At 37.4% G+C, this 18,316-nt stretch overlaps 1 protein-coding gene across 1 annotated transcript in view; it reads right to left on the bottom strand.

The window, feature by feature from the left end:
* Positions 1 to 18,316, bottom strand: part of LOC114646921 (inositol polyphosphate-5-phosphatase A) — a 494,778-nt gene that overhangs the window by 216,882 nt on the left and 259,580 nt on the right. The gene's annotated exons all lie outside the window — the stretch shown is intronic.

The following is an 18,316-nucleotide window of genomic DNA, read 5'->3' as shown; positions in this document are numbered from 1 at the left end:
CCTGTTCTCTCTACAGTATAGTATTGCCACGAAAAAAGCCATAGAATATTGCGGAGGATATTTGCGGTTTCCGCTAACAATTAGTTAGGTTCTAAGGAAAAATCCACGAACGACTGAGGCCACGAACCCTGAACTGGGTCTTCGCGGGGGTCTACTGTACATATAAACATTTATAGCTGAAACTTAAAAAGTGATTTGCATTAATTTTAATAGAAGTTCTCTATGGCAGGTGCATAAAAGTTTAACATTTTAAAAATAATAATAATACATTAATTGTATTCAGTAAGTGCTGTCTTATAGGCAAGCGTCTTTAATTAGAATTCCAGTCCAACCACTGTGTGTAGGTCCTCTCCTCTTGGTGTTCTGGTTTTCCACCACAAGAATTGCCTGTCAGTTGGCAACTTTAAACTGGCCTCTTTTAAGTTAGCGTGCCTCATGGTGAACTGGAACTCCATTAAGGGTTGGTTTGTGCCTTCTAGCCAAAGTGAACTGGCTCTGGCCACTGTTTACCACGTTTACCAGAAGGGAATTAAACACATTCAAAAATTGTTTGATGGATACACGTACAGTATTTCTTAAATGAGATGCAACACATTCTTCTAATCAATAAGTCATAAACAAAAATGAAAAGAGAGACTTTATCAACAGGGACATGCCGCTCTCCATTTCAGTCTCTGCAGCAGGAGGCAGTTAATTTTCCTCTCTCATGGATTCGTTTCTGGAGAAAGGGACCATGGTAAAACTATGGTGGCTCCCAGGGACATGAAACCTCCAATCCAGGAATTCTCTGAAAAAGCTAAGGCCCACTGCACATTATTACCCTTCTCTCACAATATACAGTATTGGATAGATATTGTTCACAAATAATTGCTGTCTCATAAATTCAAACATTAAATTGGAAATTTAGTTTTGGGCATAATTAAAATTTTGAGCTTGCAATTGAATGTTGTTTTATAAGCTTTCAAAAATGTCTAAAGGAATCATCAACATGTAAAGATTTTAGAGGCATTTTTATAAGTTACTGATATTTTGACTTACCAATCACACAATCCGCAAACAAAATAAACATACAATACTAAATTATAACAAGTAAATAAGTGTTATTTTATGTAGTGCATATATGAGTTTTGATTATGATTTGACCTTCACATAACATAAATTTTACTATGAATTAATGATAACTTGTAAAGTATACTAAAAGTTTTTCATCCTAAACTTACCGTTCATGTCTGCATATATTGCCCGTCTTTCCATATAACAGGTCACATAATCTGCAATGTCAGATTATAGAAGTGCAGCCTTATGTCGGGATTGCTCACATTTTCTAGGTCCTCAAATGACATACACAGTAATTGTTTTTTTTTTCCTGTATCAGTATTATAGCTCATGTGATTACAGTAAATCCCTGACAGCTAGACCAATTCTGTGAAATCTTCAGCACCAACATATATTTAAATAGGCTCAAACACTCAAATTACATTGTAATTTACAAACTTGATTACATAGTTTCATAGAATTTAAGACCAAAAAAGAAACGCAGCCACGCATATTTTAAACGAAAGACAAAATAATAAGATGACCAGCCAAAGAAAATTTCTGCTTGTTGGTATTAAACATTTTTCCTTCTTCCAGAAGCTGATCAATTGACACCATCAGTTTCCTCAAGCTCATCATTCAGATCACATGCTCAGAGTGTGTGAAAAGTCACAACTTTAAAGGAAACCAGAATTGTGCTTCAGTAGTGGTAATACTACAATGTACACTGCATTCACCGAATTAGATTGCACAACAGTCATTCTCTTTCTTTATTTTTTTAATTGCCTGTGTGTAAAGGTGTTTTCTGGTGATACACCCTGTGACAGAACAGCTTTATTTCTTCACACTGGTGCTTGTGATGCCTGCAGAATGACTCCCCACTCATAAAGGAAGGTAGGATGTCAAGGTATTTCTTGATCCACTGTCTAAGCCAGCTGCTCATTTATCAGAACTGGTACAACAAGATACATGCAAAGCAGTTTGCTACAGGCAACATCAAGATGAGTATAACTTAACTCTGGTTATTATAAAGTGATATTTTTAAATATGGATATTCTTTAGTACATAAATAAATTGGCCATTTCTTCATATTACTGTTTGTCAGCTGTGTTTAGAGTTAACTAGAATGATTTTTATATTACACTGGGAATAAGTAAGAAGGATAAAATGGTTATGCTGTTAGGTAATATTTTCTGTTGTGAAATTCAAGTGCAGAAATATATTCAAAGGCAAAAAAAATTAACACAAGAATTTCTCTGTTTTGCAGTTACAAATGTAAAAATGCATTGCTTTGCTTTATATTTTTGAGAATATTAAGTGAGCAGCATGCTAACACAGTGGTTAGTGCTGTTGCCTCACAAATCCAGCAACCTAGACGTGAATCCAACACCTGGGGCCTCATATATAACGCCGCGAGTAGAATTCACACTATAACATGGCGTACAGACAAAAGCGGAAATGTGCTTATGCACAAAAAAATCCAGATGCATAAATCTATGCGTACACCAACTTCCACATTCTTCCGCTACATAAATCCTGGTCAGTGTGAAAAGGAAACATATGTGCCTGCTGTTCCACCCCAACTCCTCCCTGAATTACACCTCTTTGAATATGCGAATCAATGTAAATAGCCCTTAAGCTTAGCCTTCTGTGAAAAGACATTGGCAAAAGCAAGAGGGAAAATAGAAGAATTTCAGCGAATACCAAGTGGAGGCACAGAAAAACGTACTATTTGTTGGTTTAAACAGTGATATAAACAACAAAAGGAAGTTGATCGAGTGACATAGAGTGTAGGAGAAACTCGAAAGCTCAAGTTCACAAAGTCGCTCAGTGGCCAAAAAAAAAAAGAAGTTGTCAGATATCAAAGTCACCGAGAAAAGGCGAGTTGTAGCTCACCGTCTGAGTGTCATTAGGCTTATTAGGGTACAGAGAAAAAAAATAGGCACACAGTGGGAAAAAAGCACAAAATATCAACTTTAATCTTGAAATTTCCACTTTAATCACATAGTTTATTTTGTCATTAAAGTAGATCATCATAAACTTCATCTTAAAATTGTTTAATTTACTAGTTTCTCAAATCCCATCGTAACTAAAGTAGCACGTTACATGCTTTGTTTTGTACAGTATGTGTTCTTCTACTGTATGTGCTCTATGTGTGTGAATCACTATGTGTTTCTTAAACATGCTTTCACTTCCTTCGACAGGACACAGAATCCATTACATTCGTGATATTACAGCTCTCTGAATAATTAAAATACTGAGATGTATACTTGATATCATTTTCATGATGATAGGAGTTAAAGCATGTTGTTAAACATGGCAACACGGTGGCCTACTGATTGTTCCTGCCTCACGCAAGATGCTTGCTGCGCCATGCGCGACCTTCGATGAAATAATTTATTGCAGCAGTTCTGTCTCTTTCAAATGTACTATCCCCCAATTCCTGTCCTTACTTTTCTTTCTCCAAACACCAAATCGCCACACAATCAGCTCTGTAATAGACGTTAAGCGATCTGTAAGCTTAGAACTTTTAAGGAACATGGAAATATCTTCGTAGTACATGTTTAATTAGTCTATCCATCTATACTTCCAGTGTCACGCCAACCCCAGCAAGAATACAGCGCGAGGTAGGAACCATCCATGAATGGAGCGCCAGCGCCTCGCTAGCGCTGCTCCAACGTGTCCTCACATGTTTAATTATTAACAATATAGATTATTTAAATGATGTTAACATTTTATCTGTATAATAAACATATTTTGCTGCATTTCATCTTAAAAATATGTCATCATATGTAAATACGCACTTTATAAAGTGGCTCAGGTTGTGCAATATTATAACTGTATCGCAAGTTTACAGTGAGGTAATTGTACTTATAAGTACAAACAGTTCTACAATGAGCACTTGATGGACTGATTGAGTGCGTTTATAATTCTTGGGATGAAACTGTTTCTGCACCACGAGGAAAGGCTCTGAAACATTTGCCGTATGAGAGCAGTTCAATAGACATCATGGCTGAGGCAGCGTGTGCTTGATGCTATATACTGATAATCTCTTTCCAATCATCTGCTGTACAGCTGTGATTCCCCACTCAGATACAGTGATATAAATACTCTGAGTGGTGCAGTGAGATTAATATGGAAAAAGATGATCCGCTGTGGCAGCCCCTAACGGGAGCAGCTGAAAGAAGAAGAAGAAGGTGCAGTGAGAGTAACAATGCTAAAGCAGCTATGGTATTTAGAATAGTTTGACCATTCTGTGGACCATTATATTGTTACAGGTTAATTACAATCAGATGCATTAAACTAATAAAAAATATGCAGTTAGTTTCAATGTATTTATAAAGCCACGTCAGGGATGTGGATCTAAAAAAGAAAGGGAAACCACACTGGAACAGTAGTACTGCTTTGACGCTGGGTGCTACCAGTTTGCAAAACCGAGCAGAGAACTTGCGTACGCCAGGGTTGGAGCTACCGTGAAAATGTGTGTGGCTTTACGCTAAGTTTAGGTTTTATACATCGCGATTTGAGTGTGGAAATGGGCTTACGCAACATTTTTGTGCATACACATCGTTTATACATGAGGCCCCTGGTCACGGTGTCTGTGCATTCGTAAATTCTCCTAAAATGAGTGTAGATTTTTTTTCCAAATACTGTCTTTTTATCTCCCACAATCTCCAAGGCCCTGGTCATTCTAATCTGCCCTTGTACAACTGTAAGTGTAGTGAATCGGCCCTGAGATGACTGGCTCTTTGCTTGTGTCCAGTTCTGTCAGGAAATGATCCATCTCCCCATGAAATGGATTAGGCGAATTTGAGAATGTAGTACAAGTAGTAGTGGTAGAAGTAGGACCATGTGTACAAAGTACAGTGACATTCTTACTTTGTTAATTCAACATGCAACAAGTATAAAAATACCACGTCATGATTAGCAAAAAAAATACTAAAATACATAACTTCATGTTAGAAGCATCTGAGCAATATGTTGCATCCTCATATTATGTTACATATACAAAAAATATTGTATCATTATTATTTGTGCTAACTTACAAGAAATCTTGGAATGTTACTTTTTTCAAGAACAAATTATTAAATTAAAAATTTTAAATCAAATGCTCACACCTTATCCACTTGTATATTTCTCATAATGCCTTATGAAAATAAAACATATTTGTAAATACAACACATCATTCAAGAAAAAAATATACATATAAACAGTTAATACATTGTCCATTTTGCCGTTTATTTTCCAACTTGCTAAATGAGTTCAGGATCATGGAGAGTGGGTGCTTATCACGGCTAATTGGCATAATGTGGGAATCAACTATGGATAGGATTTGCTGTATTATCATTATAACAAATTAATTATGTTTTCTCAAGCTGCACATTCTATGACCTAAGTTGCTGGCAAATTTCTAACTGTAATTTTACTTTCCCTCTGAGTCCTGTCAAGTAAAATATTGTTCTGGACTGGTTAAGTGTGTGTGTGTGCCTTCATCTTAAATGTTTAATGATCTACAATGGGAAAAATCAGAGACTGCAAAGGGGTGTGTGAACGGCAATCTTCATATGCATTAATTCAACTTTAAATGCTTTATAAAACAGCAATACATGCTGGATTGATATTCAAGTAATGTATTACAAGTACATTTGATTTAAAGCATTTGAAAGGATTCAACAGGTCTATTCAGATGAGTATTAATTGTTTATATACTGTACATTGTGCTATTTCTGTATATTAAATTTAGACATGATTGCAAAAAAAATCATAACATGCCAACTGGGGAAATGTAGTGTGTGGATTAAATATTATTAAACAACAGCAGCAGTCATTGTTCATGGTCAAACACAAATATTTGCAATAAAACTGAATGCTCTGCTACTGTAAGAAGCACTGAAATGGGAAGATGTCATTATTAAGTATTCAAAAGCCACAGATCATTGGGATTTGCTCACTTTTCTTGAAATTACTTAACTTCAGATTTAAACAAACACACCAATCTTCAATTTATCAGCCAATGACAAAATGGTGCTTAGCCTATAACACAATGCTAAATGAATTATTAAATTAGTGTCAATAATGAATAAATGGAAGCCTTTTACATTTAAAACAAACTCAACCTTTGTGCATTTAATTAGAACAGCTGATGTTCTGCATTGTTAATAGGGCACAATAATGGACATCAGGCCATATGGAGGAGCAGGCAAAATGTTTCTCTAAGCAGAACTCTCCTATTCATCATGTGCCTGTTGACTGGTGTTTGTGTAACTTAGCTTATTAATTATCAGCTAGTTGGGGGCTTTAGAAATCAATGAGATGTCCATGGAAATGTAACCTAATCAATTGAAATCAATTAGATTCTGCAAACAGAATACTTCTTTCTTTGAAAAAACAGACAGTTTAAATACCTAAGGGATGAAGCACTCGGTTGACTTTTTACAAATTGTAAATCCATAGCTCAAGGATGACTAGGAGATCTCCATAGCAGGACATTTACATATTCAGCCTTGCCTTATGCCAGTCAGTACTCCTTTTCCATTGTCTGCTAGTGAGCTGGGCTACACAAAGCAGGTTATGACAAAATGTCTCATTTAGTTCACTTAGTCCCAAATGCATACATAATGCATACAGTATAAACATACATACAACATAATACAAACACTGGAGTGCATACAATGTGCTATAGTTAGAGTGTTCCTATAATTTACTATCAATAAGCTATAGGTTTTGACTGAAAAATACAATACGTTTTGGCTTAAAACTCAAAACAAAAACAACTCCACCTTGAATCGTTTTACAAAAAAATGGAACTGAGTCTCTCAAGTGCTTTGTTGTTCCATACACATGTAATTGTGTTAATTTTAATTTCTCAGATTTAGTTGGTTTGCTCCTTTATACAGAGTAATTACTTGTTTGTTTAAAATTATTGAAGAAAGAGGTTTAAGTTGGTTGCGACAAACATCCTTTAAGATGTATTTAAATTACTTTATGAACAAACTGTTTTTAAAACACAAGTGGTGGTAAAAGCAGCCTTTCACAAATGACTTTTAAAGCATGTGCCTCTATAGATCATCTGTTGCAAAATAGGAGCTAACATTATTTCTAGTAATTAGCAGAGCACTTGCTGGAATAAATACATAACATACTGCGCCTGTGAATGAGTTTGTGTCTATAAACACACTGAATGCATTTGTGTGGCTAACAATATATGAGCATATGTGGAGTCACCACCTTTAATAATAATAATGCATTACATTTATATAGCGCTTTTTTCAGTACTCAAAGCGCTATTCACACTGGGAGGAACCGGGAAGCGAACCCACAATCTTCCACAATCTCCTTACTGCAAAGCAGCAGCACTACCACTGCGCCACCTAGTGTGCAATCCAAACCAATAATGGTTTAGTTCACCATTGAATACAACAAAGCACCAACAAAACACACACAGTAAAGTCCATGAAAAACGGCAACGAATGAAATGTAATGATGAAGATAGATAGTCCAGAGATCCGCATGTTGAATGGAAATGTACAGATAGTCCTTCCAGTAGTTCCTGAAATGGTGAAGACGGGAGGACGGCTTCAGGAGCACTCCTTTCTTTGCAGGATGGCAATGAATCCACTTACAGTCCTCATGTACACAGGCAGACGGCAGATAATCCAGACCCCAACCACAAAACGATCCAGGACAAAACAAATAAGTACAGGTAACCCAACAGAAGGTAGGCAGAGAGACGGGAACTTGAAACACAAATTACAAAAGCTTTTTTTTTTTCTTTTGGTCACCGGCCCCCTTTTTAAAAGCCGCGCTGACCTCCTTTGACCCCAACAGCCCCTGCACCCTCAGCAGAAGACCAATTAGAGCCACTGCAGGGACTGCTGGGAGTTGCAGTTTCAAATTCTAGTAGAGTACAATGCTCTCAGATTGGCTACTTTCACCATCCCAAGCTGTGTTTTCCTCTACGGTTGCTTTCTGTTCTCTCTACAGTGCAGTACTGTCACGAAAAAAGCCAAAGAAAATTGCGGAGGATATTTGCGGTTTCCGCTAACAATTATTAGTTAGGTTCTAAGGAAAAATCCATGAACGACTGAGGCCGCGAACCCTAATTACCCCGATCTACATGCTGTCAAATAAACGAACCACACGCCGTGGCGCAACGTTTGGGGCTTCGCCTCTGGCGCTGACGTCCGAGGTTCGATTCCCGAGAGGGAGTGCAGTAGAGTGTGTACGCCTGATGAGCCCAGAATTAGGGCAAAACACGTGTCGCGTACTCTTTGCATTATTTGACAGTAAACTATTTCAACCATATATATATATATATATATATATATATATATATATATACATACACATACATACACATATATTGTGACGGATGGCCGGGGCCCATGCCTGGCTGGGATGCCCGTTCACCACATCTACCAGGGGGACAAGGGTGGGAAGCCCAGTATCTCCCCTGGACGCTAGATGGCAGCCTCCCTGGGTTGCAGCGGTGCCTTGGTCTCCCCCAGGGCTTCATGGGGGTTGGAGTTCTGTGCAGCTCTGTTTGGTTCCGCAGGCGCCGCCAGGGGGTGCTGCAACAGGAGCGGCTGGCCCCTTTTGGGCACTGGTTTTGCCTTACCTGGAAGTGCAGCCGGATGTCGATAATCAACCACCAGGAGCACTTCCGGGTACCCAATAAAAGGGAGCCAGTGACCACCACTCGGTGACCAGAGTCGGGAGGAGGAGGACAAAGCTTGTGGAGGAGTGGTGGTGGAAGAGAGAGAAAAGTGCTTTTGTGTGTTACTTGTGCTTGGGACTGTCTTGTGTCTGTGGGTACGAGGAAGGCATAGCCCACAGACGAAGAAAATAAAATGTATTTGTTTTATTTTACACATGCCTCCCGTGTCCAATCTGTGTCGGGTCAGGCGCTATATAGCATCATTCTTACAATATACATACATAAACATATATATATATATATACACATATATATATTGTGGAATATGACCCGGACACAAACAGGCAGACACGTTTGATTTACTCCACACACGTTTATTGTGGTCTTCCATAGTACAAAATCACTCAGCTCACAGACCCCAATACCCCACAGTTCTGGCAAACACAATGCCTTATCTTCAGACCGCCTCCTTCTCTCCTCCAGAGACCTTGTCCACTCTGCTCTCCCGACTCAAGTCATCCTCTGAAGGGAGGCGGCCCCTTTATATAGGCACCTGGATGTGCTCCAGGTGTGTCCCCGGCAACCTCCCACTGACGCCCCAGTGTGGTGGAAGTGCCGGCTGTATCCCCGGAAGCACTTTGGGTGCCCCTGCTTTTCTTCCCCCCAGCACTTCCGGGTGTGGCGGAAGTGCTGAGGTCCAGTGTCCTACCGGTATTGAGGTGCCCCTTGGCAGTGACCACGGGCCCCTACAAAGTCGAGCTTCCCAGCTCTGTACCCGTGGCCCCCAGGGCGGTCGCCCCCTCGAGGTCTGAAGGAGGCACAAGCCCTCCACCGGTCTTCTAGGGCGTCCTGGCTGGGTACCACCCCCATCCGGGTGCCACAATATATATACATACATATACATATATAAACATACATATACATACAGTATATACCCATATATATATATATATATAAATATATATATATATATATATATATATATATATACAGTACACCGCCAAAATTCGCAGGGGTTGCATTCGTTTGTGAAAAACTGCTAATTATGGATGTGGTTAAAAAAATGTCTATTTTTTATAGTTTAAACCCTAAATATGCCCACAATACACTTTAATTTCATTTCAACCTCAGCTTAATGCATTACCTAAAAAAAGATTGTAAAGGTAAACTCTTATACTGTACAGTACTGTACTGATATGTCATCCACAGTGCTAGAATGTAAAATACAGATGTTACAGCTATATGTACTGTAATTCATGCAAGTGCATTTTCATTGCCAGAAGCCTTAGAAGGTGCTTTGGGACACCAGGAGTGTCCTTCTAGCACCACAGCCAGTAGCTCCAAGTGTTTATGCAACTCCAGACCCGACAACTGTCCTAAAGGGCCAGGCAACCTCCGAGCCATCTACCCATTACATTGAGTAGCAGTCCAACACAGTCCTTCCATTACTATAGTGTCATTGTGTGGGGATGGTTTGATTACACTGATGTGACTATACAAGTAACTGGTGTCAGCAAAGATATCTGCAACTTCTAACCTGAATGGTCCTCGCTTCACAATAGTTTTTGCATTTTTTAGTATTTAACCCAGCAGTGGTTCAAATTCTCAACATGACACTGGCCAGTAAAATTCAAATTCAAGCTACTCCTGACTTGTGAGAACCATCCACATGTGAATGTTTCATATTTGAGTACGACAACATAGTCATATGCATTTATACATTCTTCCAGACATGCATGCTCCAATGCAGTGTTGAAGGGGACCAAAGCCTACCCAAGCAGCATCTGGACCAGACAGGAAATAAATCTGTATGATGCACCAGTCATCTACAGATCAAAAACAGAGAACTTTAAAATAAATAAAACTGTGATTGCCAGAAGGATAGGATAAGGACAAGAGAAGCAGTATGTACATTTGAAGGAATATGGTGGAGGGGGGCGGTGTATAGTACGGGGGCAGCAGGTACATTCTGTATTACTAATTTAGGCTCAGCTGTAATTTACACAGTGATACAATTCTCAGCTGGTAGCCATGCTGACACTTTATAAAACCTTGCTGTCTGCAGTAAAACAATTCTGTGACAGTTTTGCTTTTCAGTGTGGATTATGAGGGTCATTAATACTTTAGGAAATGCAGGCAAATGGTAGGCAAAGCCCAGCATAAGAAAGTGACCTAGCCCTGTCTGTAACATAAAATATACTGAGACCCTGAACTTGAAACATAAATTTAGAAAATGAATTAATGAATGAATGAGGTGATACTGAGTTTGTAAGTTTAAACCTCTTAATATATATGGCCTTGAGCAATTACATTTTGGATTTCATTAGATGGAATTTCTAACTCTTTCAAAGTGATATTTAGTTTTTATGATTACAACCATGGCCCAAAGGAAATAAACCTAAAATATAAATAAACATTTGAATTTACCAGCTGAGACCCTAAAACAAAAATGAGAAGTGGGTGTATGCATGTTTCCTAATTCAGAAAACTTAAAATAATTTTCTGTAATACTGAACATTTTACACAGTTCATTTGTAAAACTGTTTCTCACAATGGCTTACTTCGAGAAGACTGACAGGTTACTCACACCTACAGGAAAGCAGAATAAATATCTATAATTATTATCTTTATTCTGCCTTTTTGGTCCCTGGTTTTGGTGAAATGGCACATTTTTTTATATTTATTTTAAATATAGCTTAAGACATCATCTGCTTCGATCTGAAACGCCAATCTACCACTAGACAACAATCATCTCGTGCTCCAAGATTTATTAATTGCACTGGCCCTGTGACCCTGAATTTAATGAAGCAAAAGCGGGATATGGATGGATGGATGTTTCTTAATTCAGAAAAATTGCAGACACTTCAATTGGTTTCCACACAATGCATCTTCTGAACAGTTAACATTTACATTTTATACCTTCAGATAGTTTTTAACTAAAAGCCAAGACGACAAAATATTATTCCAATTTGTCTATAGTTTACTACAGCCCTCAAATTATTATGAAAATCTAAGCTTCTACGAAGATAGATGTTTTTTATTATCTTAAAAAAGTGGTTTGCAATATACATAGACACCACTTTCACTCAGTATTATATAAACTGAACTTTCCAAATAGTTATCCACTATATAAAACTAAATGTTTCTGTCTCTGATTAATTTTGGGACAAGGTTCTAGCTATTAGTATCTGCCACCAAGCCTCTCCCTTTTCGCTTCCAGTCAGTCTGGAGTTATGCCTTAATATACTCCCCATAACAGCCATTTGACCAACAATACTTGTGTTAGGCAACAAAGGCCAAGGCCTAGGATTTAAGATGCTTGGCTTCAGCAAGATTTTATTGTCTCAATATCATAAATAATAGAATCTGTCAGATCATTTATTTCTAAGCATACAGTCATGTAATACCATGCAAGAGCTTCCTGCCTAACAGGATAAGTAGGGAATATGCGATAACATGACAGCCTAAAGAAAAGAGAGGCCAGAGATGGCATTTTGCAATAGAGTCCGCATTCTCACCTCCTGGTAACGATTCATCTTGAAATGGACCACTGCCACCTAGTGGAGCCTTATCACCCACAGTCTCCTGAGGCCGGCTTGTTCTCATTTTCTTACATAAAGTCACTTCCTTTTTTTAAGCCTAAAATCTGCACCTGTAGGCTCTCAATATTATTGAGTCCTAAGTGAGGAATATGAAATAAACCACAATAGATGATCTGAATAACTTTCAGATAATTTGAACAACATATTATTTAGAGTACACTTTCAAAAGAATGGTGTATATCCAGGACAAAGTATACATTTAAGCTTTGATTCCAGGTTTTTTGTAAGTAAGAAAAAGACTAAACTAGTCATGTGTTTTGTTTGGTTTAGAGCTCTTCACTGGCAATAGTCAATTTGGTAAAACCGTTCCATAACACTTGACTCTTTTTACAATGCACTTTGGATAAAAGTGTTAGATAAGTGAGTAAATGTAAGTTTTGCACATTTCAATATTAATGGCTATTTATGTTTGGAAAATATTGATTCTGTCTTCAGTTTTATTAAATACATTAATATATTAGCTGTTTGAAATTCCTAGAGATTTGACACTTAACCGGTCACACGTCATGTCTTTGAGTGCCATTCCATGTTGGTATGTGTTCTTATGCCAGTTATCTTTATAAGCCTGGCTTTATACTATGGCTTTTAGATTTTACACTGAAAATATTTTACATGTAGCCAGAGATCAGGATCAAATTCAAAGATTTCAAAGATGAAGCTGTGCTCAGAAAATTAGGGTCTGATGCCTTCATATATGAGGAATATTTTTTAAAGAATATCTTGAATTAAAGTTTAAACGAAAAAGCAAACTTCTAAGCAGAAAGAATGCATGAGAGAATTAAATGCTACAAAATGAGTTTGTCTGGGAAGAGAGCTGAAGTCAAAGGCTATGTTTGCACGGGCAGCTTCATCTGACAATGAATTACTTTTTCTTTTTTATGTGCAAGCAGCAAGAAAACACACATAACAGAATCTTTGAGAACCACATTCACACATGGAAATTAATCCCAGTATGATTTCCATTTTACAAAATATGTGAACATGAACAAATTGAAATTCTGAAGTTGAGATAATTTTTGACATCAAGTTTGGAACAATCTACCATTTTATTATTGTTATCTTGTAAATAAAGACAGCAGTGATGGATGGAAAATCATTCTTGGTAAAGGTTGTAGAGCTATAGAGAGGTGGAATATTTAATTATACTATTATGTGCTTCTATGTAAGAATATCTAGATGGGATAACTAATATTTAATTGCATTTGAAGAGCTACTGGCAATGCCAAGAAGGGATACAAACTATCAGCCCCAACTACAAAAACATGTAAAGCCTTAAGTGCAAGAAGGTTTCATTCTCTTATTTCCCTGTTTTTACCTTTGTTTGCATAGAGTGTTATTACGTTATAACTGGCATAAACACCTCACACGTTTAATGCATACAGGGCTTTTTAGAGTGTTAACTGTATAAGAACAGTGATCAGATATATGTCAAACGTAAACTTCAATGCAAAATATCGGAAATAAAAGGGAAAGAATTTAGGTGTAAACGTCACCAAGCCTCCTCTTTTCACAAGCACAACTCATATTGTGCAAGGCTGGTGCCTTAAAAGCAAGCTTAAAGAGAAGCTTGAATGTGATATGATGTGTATTCTTGACAACTGATTCTGGTGAAAGTATTCATTCATTTTAAATGGATCACAGCATAGACGTTTCAGAGTACAGTATGCTTAAGAGTTTATTTTATGATAATGTGGTGGTTAGTGCTTCTGAGGCCGCTGTTTAAACAAAGGCCGACATTCTAAATCTTTGGAGTCAGTACATTGTTGTGGTGTCTATGTGAGTTTATGTCCAGGTAATGTGGGTTACTTCCTATATCCAAAAGAGTGTGTGCATGAGGGTGGACAGGTGTCCCAGTCAATGTTGGGTGCCACTTGCACTCAGTGCTGCTGGGATAGTCTCTGGTCCTCTTTTCTGAATTCAAAGTGAGCTGTTTTAACTAATGGAGAGATGATTCATAAAACTGTCGTTGGACATGCCACTGCACTTTTGCTGTTGATAACGGATTAGTTATTCAGTTCAGCATGAATTGTAAATCCCTTAATTGAAATCATATTTATTGTTCATTAACAAGTTTTAATAAAAATATCATCCGTAGCTACTTTTTATTCCACAACTTCTTTGCACTATACAATCTCCACTTTAAGCCTTAAAGATCACAATTATGGTATCTGACAAGAATATTACTCCATATAATGCACATTTCTTCATCCAGACTATGGCCATTCTACATTATTGCTGAGAAGTCGTATGAAAAAGAAAATGGCTACAAGGAGGAATTACCCATCACATAATCACAACTGACAATGACTTTTACACATACAGTACATTGAAAAACTAGCATTTTTCCATCAGAAATTGTGCAACACCATGAAAGTGCACTGTGTGTTTATTTAGTGAAATTGTGAAACAAAGAGTAAAAAGTCAATCCACATGAACGCTATAAATCTTGATCTCTTACAAGTCATGATATTGTAAGATAAATCCTTTTGCAAAAAGTGTATGCAGAAACATACAAAACATTAACACTGATCATAGGGATCACTTAGTCTCCATTTAAAAAACAAAAGAGATGATCCCTTAGTCTAGGAGGAATGACAACTGCTAAAAAAAGGATTAGCTAATGGGGAAATAATAGGGTATGTCAAGCAGGGTCAGAGGAGAGATGTAAATGAAGAAAGCAGAAATCGATACACTTTTGAAAAAGCCACAATTAGCATTTCCAGAAGAATATAACTTGGCCATGTCTTGTGAGATCAGATCATTCTAAAATCAAAAATTTGGATTGCTGCAAAGCTGCATTTTTTTCAGCAGTAACTTCCAAGTAGATTATTATAATTCATGAAACAGAATTTCCTTATGCAATATTTTTTAAAAGGAAAAAAAATATACGACTTTCCTCAATAAAGAGATAAGAGACTCTTCTAAATAAATAAAGCTCAAATGAAACATAAGAGAAGAAAAACAGAAAATATGCAGGCAGAGAAGATAAAATGATGTACCAGTACCATATGAGACCTGAAAAACTAGAGCAGTTAATGTAATAGAAACTTCAGACCACAGACTTAGGGAAGATATTAACTAATTTCATATATCTATCTCGTAGATCATAGCTCCAATTTTCACCACGTAACATTTTTTAATTTAAATTTAAGGCATTTGATAATCTTTCTCTTTCCTACAGCCTCGTCCAGCTCATTCTTATTCTTTCCGGGTAGTAGCGGTCATTTATCAGAGCTATGGTGGAAAATACCTCACGCCTGCTTAAAATGCATGGAGCAAGCAATAAAATTAACCTTGTGGCAATTGTTTTCCCACATGTTTGATGGTCCAATGTCAGCTCATCTGTTACCAGGGAAATAAAAAAGTCAAGCCTAAATGTACAAAAAATTATGACGGAGGGCTCTAAATAAACCAAGGCTAATGCAAGTTTATTGAGTCAAGGATCAATCAATCAATGGGTGACTGGATTAAGAACAACTCATTGGCCCTTGGAAAATGATTTGACCAGAGATTAAGAATTAACAATTCACCAATCTGTCTGTTTATAAATAGCAAATTGCATGTACCGGTGGGTCGTCGTTGTTGTTTTGAGGATTGTAAAAATTATTAAACAAAAAAAAAAAAAAAAGCAAAATTAAATATCTTTATTGCTCAGACATACAGAGCGCTTTGCACATGACCTAGGAAGAGGGAAAAAAAAAAAGTTTTGTGGGTGTTTATTTGCTTCGAACACCTTCTAAGCGATCAATATTTTTAATTTGGATCCAAGTTATTATTTTTCACATCACAGCACTGGGAGCAGAGTAAAGTGGCTCATATTTTAGTGCTAAAAAGATCGATATGACAGTTTCACCTTCACTACGAACCCTAGTGGCTGACGGCCGCAGATCATAACATACAGTATTGCATGATGCGGGCTGCCTCTGTGCAGGAATCACATCATTATCTGTGCTATGCGACCCTAGACAGGAATGATTTAGTTGGTCATGAAGGGCCTCGTGCCCTGAGTAAACCAATCCCGCCTTGTACACTTTATCAGCTCCATCTTTTTTAGTGGCTCTTTAGAAGAAGGGCTGCAGGGATATTTATAATTCAGATTAGGCTACTCATCATAAATGCATTCATTTTTCACTTTATGAAGCAACATATGTAACCTGTGATTAATTTTTCATACATTCGCACATCTTTTGTTGGCGAATGGTAAAACTTGGCCTATTGCTACAGCCAACATCATTTTTTTTCTACAGTTTATTTTCAGCGGATTATTGCCGATCTTACATGCTTGAAGACCGCAGTGACTAGCTAAGAAGTTTTAAAGTGACAAAATGTGTCTTTCCACCAGTCTTTGCAACCTTCACTGCAGCACAATAGCAACATTAATTTAAATAAAACAAAGGTACTACAGTTATTCATAATTCAGGCACTGTGCTTTAAAACTAACACATCATAATATTTCAATGCTTCATCTAAAAAATGACCACTTCAGGAAGAATTTAGATTACAATGCTCAGGCACTCACTCTTCTTGTTTTGCATACTGCACTTATATTGTGATTAGCAGGTCCTTACACCAATGTAATCTGGCAAAGAAGCACTAGTAAGCAGATTCGGCTCATACCCACCTAGTCATTTTTTATCTTAACTAGCCATTACTGGTCATAACCCTACTCTAGCAATAAAGAGTTAAAAGGAAGAACAAAATCAAAATGGAAAGCCAGTCCATCACTGAGGATCCTCATTTATACGAGCACACACTTACATGAGGCTAATTTCATGTTGACAATAAGTCTAAAGTAATTGGACTGTGGAAGATTACTTTATTCCACATTTCATCCAAAGACTCACCTTTCTCTTTTACATTAAAATGAGGGAGAAAATGGCATGGCCCAATCTTCTCTTCATCCTTATGAAATGATAATTCAGTTTCTACTTTAATCTTCTTTTTGATTCATGCTGAGCTTGACGGCAATGCAGAGGTAAGCACTTTTGCCTAAAAGGTGCAGGAGACCGAATTCAAATCCCTGGACCAATCACCATACAGTATGTGTAGACTTTGCACGTTCTTTGTGTTTGTGTATAGTTTTCTTCATGCACTCTGGTTTTCCTCCCTATGCCCCATGATGTACATGTTAGGTTTACTGGTAACTCTAAACCTGCAGGGCAGGGGCTGAGTGTGGGAGTGGGTGAAAATGGCTTCAGTCATGAGATAGCACCTGTTTCAGGGTTAGTCCAGCCTTGCACTCAACAGGTTGGTATGATAGGCTCTGAATCAGTGGCATTATTAGAATGTTATCTTGGAGGGGGCATTTGAATAGGCCAAACTAATCTATCCCTGATACACCCCATCCACCGTTTGCTATGCCCCTTCTTTGGACCCATTAACCTATAATTGGACTATGCAGGTTTAAAAAAATATGGCTGAGTCTCATTTGACCATTTTCATTGTCTTATGATATACACTATCGTTTATAATTGCTCAAGACATGTTTTCTTTTGGTACTCCTTTTTAATTTTACTATTACCCTGTAATTTGCTTTTTTAATTGAGCCTACCCTGGAAGCTTTTATATAAATTTAAATAATGTTTGACAAATACGGTGTGACATCTTTATTTGCCTTTGCACAGGCAGATCTACATCTGGTTATATGGGTTTATTTCCTTATAACAAACATTCTTGTCAACGAATCATTGTGGGAATTTTAAGTTTTGCCTCTTAATTCATTAATTTAGTCATGGAACTGAGAACAGTGCTAATACAAAATGTAAGGTACAAGCTTGATAAACTAATGACTTTACATCAGTAAGTTTGACAAACAGCTTCAGTATTCACTTATTTTGACACCAAAGCTAACAATAATTCTGTATTCCTTGATAGTCCTTCAGTGGATGCTCTTGAACCATGCTAAGAAAAGAATTAAAAACTAAGCTCTCCCTCTCAGAGTCAAGTCCCTCAAAATGACAATTAGATAATTCTATTCTGTAGTCATGTAAGTTTAGAGTGGTGTTGCTTTAATATCTGGCAA

This window comes from Erpetoichthys calabaricus, chromosome 2, assembly GCF_900747795.2.
Source record: "Erpetoichthys calabaricus chromosome 2, fErpCal1.3, whole genome shotgun sequence".
Taxonomy (NCBI): domain Eukaryota; kingdom Metazoa; phylum Chordata; class Cladistia; order Polypteriformes; family Polypteridae; genus Erpetoichthys; species Erpetoichthys calabaricus.
Note: the sequence above shows the minus strand (reverse complement) of the source record. Positions and strands in the feature narration are given on the sequence as shown.